Source organism: Myodes glareolus, chromosome 14, assembly GCF_982192425.1.
Source record: "Myodes glareolus chromosome 14, mMyoGla1.1, whole genome shotgun sequence".
In the NCBI taxonomy this organism is placed as follows: Eukaryota; Metazoa; Chordata; class Mammalia; order Rodentia; family Cricetidae; genus Myodes; species Myodes glareolus.
In genome coordinates this window covers 65,802,773-65,808,680 of record NC_142039.1, presented here as the reverse complement: position 1 = coordinate 65,808,680, position 5,908 = coordinate 65,802,773, and the positions used below count along the sequence as shown (strand labels likewise).

General features: G+C 39.2%; 1 long non-coding RNA gene across 1 annotated transcript; it reads left to right on the top strand.

The window, feature by feature from the left end:
- The first annotated feature begins 557 nt into the window (after positions 1-557).
- Positions 558-4,579, top strand: LOC148119903 (uncharacterized). The gene is made up of 3 exons (XR_015734946.1): positions 558-826; positions 2,517-2,621; positions 3,569-4,579. It is a non-coding gene; the product is annotated as an uncharacterized LOC148119903 (long non-coding RNA).
- The last annotated feature ends 1,329 nt before the right edge of the window (positions 4,580-5,908 follow it).

The following is a 5,908-nucleotide window of genomic DNA, read 5'->3' as shown; positions in this document are numbered from 1 at the left end:
CTTCTTGATAAACTCCTCTTCCAGGCACGGCCCCACTGAGTAATCCCTTTATTTGGTTTACATCATCCCTGATCTCTTAACTAGAACGTTGGTGTGTGTGTGTGTGTGTGTGTGAGTGTGTGTGTGTGTGTGTGTGTGTGTGTCTATGAGCCTACCTTGTTATAGATACAGGCTTTTAGTGTAAAAGTCAGATGATGGTTCTACAGTGAATCTTAACACATTTCATGATTTTCAACAATTCTTTGTAAAGTCACATGCTCATGTAATTTAATTCAAATAAACCCACCATGAGATATGTTAGAACATTATTAACAATGTCTCTTTTGATGGTTTCCTAGAAACAAAATGTTTTTATTATTACTTTATTTCCTTGTATTTCTGAACTACCATACACTTATTTAAGTGATCTACCTGGAATCCCGTGTTTCTGTGACTCAAGTACCTTGTTATCCCATCTCAAGTTTCCCATTTGTTTGAAGATTTTGCTCTAAGAAGATGTGCAACAAATATTATACATCCTTGAGTTCTTAGGAAACCAGGGTAGCAAACATGTTCACTTCATTTCTATGAGGAAATAGAGGCACAGACGTAACTTCTGAGAAGCCACAAAGTCCTTTGTGGAATTTAAAAGGGAAAGACAAAAAGAATCACGTGTGGATCACAAACCATAGATTATCAAGAATCATAGATTATCATTAGCATGGCTTGTTTGCGAGACTCTGATGCCTAGGTCAGTGGCAGGCACCCAAGAAGCCACTGATGTCTGTCTTCTCAATACAGGAATGGATAGCATCTCTAAGAGTTATATGCATGGAATGGGGAGCAGGTAAGTTGATATTATTCAGTGTGGATGAGTTTGCAGCATTCTAGATCCTGATTTCTTAAGAAATATCTTACCGTCTGTTACTCGTGCCATAAGATGTTATGATTTGAGGATCCATGTAGACATATGGTAAAGAGTGATGAGAGGGCTAATGGATAACTCAGTGGGTAAAGCACTTGCCTTGCGAACTTTAGGACATGAGTTTGTTCCCCAGATACCAACTAAACAAAAGGTTGGATATGGTGATACGAGCTTGTAATCCTAGAGCTGAGGAGACAGAGGCAGCCAAATCTCTGGGGTCTCATGCCTATTTGTGAGTTCTAATCTAGTAAGAGATCCACTGGGGGGGGGGAAACAAAAACAAACAAAACCTGGTAGAATATGCCTGAGGGGACACACACACACACACACACACCACGAGAAATTATTAATGAGTCAAAATACTACATATAATGCTGCAAAAATATTTTACTTTCAAGTAGATGAGTGGGGAGGGGAGAAACAGAAGCTGAGTGTGTATTTTTGGGGTGTCATTGTGTGCACTCTCTTCTAACCTAGTCAGTGTTTTAACAGGCATTAATTCATGTAGTCTTTGTCACAAGACATAATTTGCATCTTATTTTCACTTTAGTGGATTTTTTTTAAAAAAAAACAAAGATCATTTAGGTAACTCACCCCCAAACAAATGGAGCAGTTGGGGTTTGAGCCAGACAGTAATTCTAGGATCTTTAATTCCAGTTCCTATACACACTCTGGTTTTGGCAGATGATACTTTTGTGAGCTCTTGGTTAGAATATTGCACTTTTCACACTATATTGGAAGGTTGGGAATTAAAAAAAAAAAAAGAGTTAGAAAACAAAAACTGTTAAAATGGATTTCCCCGTGGCTCATTGAACCCAAAACTAATTTTCTAGAAATATGACTAGAGGAATTATCTTTGAGAAATAAATAGTAATCTTTCTTCATTTTGAATTCTGAAAAATTCCATCTCACTGTGTTATCAGAATGTTCTAGCATCTCTGTGCTTTAATTAGCAGCTGTTTCTAAGTGTGATAGGTGATTCATGCTAGTCTTGATATTGTATATAATTGGATCTCAAAGGCAAATTTATCTGTCAGAGTAAAATTGATCTACAAGTAGTTCCCTCTAGCTAATACCTAAATTAGTTTCACCTGGACCCTGCCCTCTGCTTCCTTATGAATCACACCCACCCAAGGAGAAAAGCTAACAGCTGGTGTGGGAAGCAGCAGTGTTAACCAAATGATTCTCAGGTAGGTTCAGGCTAACTGCGAGAGGAAGAAGAAATCGAAGTGGGTTTACAGGCAACACTGGGAAAAATCAAGCTTAAAACCCATTACATTTTCATGTATTCAGAACCCGCCTTTCTACATGGATGCTTTATTGCATTGCTGGTCAAGACTTCCCATCAATGAGAAACAGAATTCAGGAACTTTGGGATTGTAGTGTTGAATACATACACATACACATACACATAGACCCGTTGTAGTTGATTTAATAAGAATGGCCCCCATAGGCTTAGTAATTAGGGAGCAATGCTACTTGAGAAGGATCAGGAGGTATGGCCTTGTTGGTGTAAGTGTGGCCTTGTTGGAGAAAGTGTGTCACTGGTACTGGACTTTGAGGTTTCAAAAACCCAAGCCAGGCCCATTATCTCTCTTCCTGCTGTCTGCAGATCCAGATGTAGAACTCTCAGTTGTTTTTCCAGCACCAAATCTGCCTGTGTTCCACAACGTTTCTTATCATGGCCTTAATGATAATGGACTAAACCTCTGAAACTGTAAGTAAGACCTAGTTAAATGCTTTCTTTTGTAAGAGTTGCCATGGTCATGATGTCTCTTCACAGGCATAGAACAATTACTAAGATTCTCATCTTGTAGGCCTTTCCCCATAAAACCCCCTTAGTCTTCAGCATCTTCAGAGACTGTGTAGTTGAAAACAATACTATCTGGGGAACTAATAAGATGACTTAGCAAATAAAGACATTTGCAGTCAAGTCTGATGATCTGAGTTCATTCCCTAAGACCTATATGGTAGAAGGAAATAATTGACTCCAAAGAAGTGTTATCTGAGTTCCACATGAATGCCATGGGGTGCATGAGCAAGCACACACACACACACACACACACACACACACGCACACACACGCACACACACACAAAATAGTATTTAGGGTTAGCTTTTTGTATAATAGTTACCCTAATTTTTAGACTATGGGGCCCTCTTTAAGAAATGTTAATATCCAGGCTACTAGGAGTTTAGGGGAGAAAATAAGGGACAGCCAATGTGAAAGAAAACTGCCTCCCAACAGTAAACCCAAGATTTTGACTTGTGTACAGTGTCTATTATTATATCAAATATACCTGCAGACATAGCATGTTAATCTGCTGTTGATTCTTAGCCTGGTATTTAATAATATTCTTTTTACACACTGGTTACTTAGTGACCATTATGTGTCAGACACTCTAAATTGGGCCTTTGTATTCATAAGGTCCAAAAACATGGGTTCATATGATATGGTTCAGAGATATTCAAACATATTGTGTCATTGTTGAACATGTGTAGATTTTCCCTTGTCCTTATTGCCTAAACAACATGGCATAACAACCGCACACACATTTGTGTTGTATCTGGTATTGTCATTTGTTCAGAGATTACAGGTTTGATTTGAATATGATTTCTTATTATTTAAGAGGCTTGATCACCCTTAGAATTTTATTTCTGCAGGGATCCCCAGAACCAGCTGACATTGGTACTAAAAGACAGCTGTGTTGGAACCATTGGCCGAGAACTGGAGTCCTTCCTTCCGGAGAAGACATAAGCACCAAGTACACAAGCGTTCTGGGGGAAGTATGTACAGAGACCTGGAAAGTGGAGACCCAAGGGATGTTTGGCTAAGCCAGGGGAACTACGCTGTGACTCAAGTTGGCCTAAGACAGTGAAGGACCAAGGGATCCAGGAATTCTCCAGAGAAAACAAGTGGATTTGTGGAAGTAGATTATAGACAATGAGCTGGAGTGAGGTCAGCCATCAGAAAACTGCTGGGGGAAGGGGAATGGAGTTCACAGCGTTTACAAGAAGGGACATGTGGCTCAAAGGTAGGACAACCAGAAAGATGCTTGGACAGGACTGTAGGACATTTCTCTACAGAACAGGCTGTGGTTAAAAAAAAAGTAATGAATTCTTATTTTTAACCCTAATTATCCAGAAAGCATGGTTTTGATGATTTAGTGTAAAACAAAGGCATTTTATGCAATTGTTTCATAAAAATCGAAACTTAGCTTTCCTTTCTGTCCAGGGTATATGAACACCTTGAGGGTATGTAAAAGCTTTCAGAGCATGTGTATAAATGCTGCCCCAAGGTCGATGAAGCAACATCTAACTATCACAGAGGTCTGGTCTGACTCTAAATCTTTTTTCCTAGGGAAAGAAAAGGCATGTCGTGATGTATATTTCTGGAGAGGAAGCATTCCCAGGAAAGCCTATATTATTGTAAATGCCAAGCAATCCCAGTTCAGTGTATTCTCCTTACGATTTATTTGCCTCAAGTTGATAATAATAATAATGTTCTTACTTTCACAGTGTCTCAAATCCAAGTGTGTCTGAGTAGTTTGTAAATATAAATCAATTCTTAAGACACTCTGGTGAGACAGGTAAAAACCGTTACTAATATTTTATGAAGAAAGTAGTAGACAAGAGATTCACCAACTTCACAGTTTCTCATTTGTTGATGCCTATTATTCTGGAATGAAACCCTGAACATGCACAGATGTACCTGCACACCACACACACACACACACACACACACACACACACACACACACACACACACACACTGCTGGGTCTTCTCTCTGTGAAGCCAGAGCTAGAAAGAGACATGCAACTTGAAGGACTTGTGCTTCTGCGTGATCAATACTGAGATAAATTAGAAGTAGACCCTATTTATTAATAAATAACCTTAGTCTTTGCAGTGCCAAATAAAATTCTAAACAGAGGATGTGTCTTCACCAGTCTTAATTTCTCTGGCTTGGTATATATTTAATTTGTTCTCCATAGAAGGATAGTATTTGGTTGCCTTTGCTCTGAGCTATTTATTTATTGCTATAGTACCTACAACCGTTACAATTTGTCCTCCACAATACTTAGCTTCCTGTAAATATAATTGATGAGCTACTCTGCACAAACAGCGGAAGAACAGATACTGTCATACTTACGGCATCACGGCATTCTTTACTTTGTTCTTCCATCTGTGGATAGCTAGCATTGCTATTTTGCAGGAGTCTTCCTTTAGTTTCCTTGCAGGCCTAGAGATTGAACCCAGGGCCTTGCACACACCAAGCAAACACTCTCTAATTGAGCTACACCCCCAGTTCCTAGGAGCCACCTTGTTACCGTTGAGTCACATGGGTCATTGCTATATTGTCTTAACCAGATTGATTTTTCCTTCCCGTCGTTTCTAATCTGGAAGCTTCCAGTGTCGTCTGAGGACATTCCATGTGTGTAGCAAGCAAACCCAGATTCAAGCTCTGATCAGAGTCTGGGAAATGTCTCACTAATGACATTGAGCCCATCCTTAATTACAAGTGTTCTTGGGAAGGGGATGTGATTTAACTCACTGTTTATGACTTTTGCTGTGTTCTTAGGAGAAGGACTGGGAAGATGGATTAGGAAAAGAATACCAATCTAATTTCATTTATAGAGGAAGTTGTATATACTCCATTCAATTAGATATATGCTTTCCGAAGTGATTTCAAGAAGGTCCTACCCTGTGTCTACTGGGACAAAACCTATCAAATCTATTAGTCATATGGCTCACATTTAGCGCTAGTGCCCAGTAGCCACCTCTGGTGAGTGGCTCCTCTATTGGATGTTTCTGTTACCATGGAAGTATCCATTGGACATTGTTGTTACCAAGTAGTCATGACTTTAGTGTTCCCATAAATAATCTATTATTTTCTACTCTTACTGAAAATATATTTTTTCATATAATATATTCTGATTACAGTTTCCTCTCCTCCAACCCCACTCCAACTTCCAATCTACCCAAGTCCATATTCTTTCTATCTC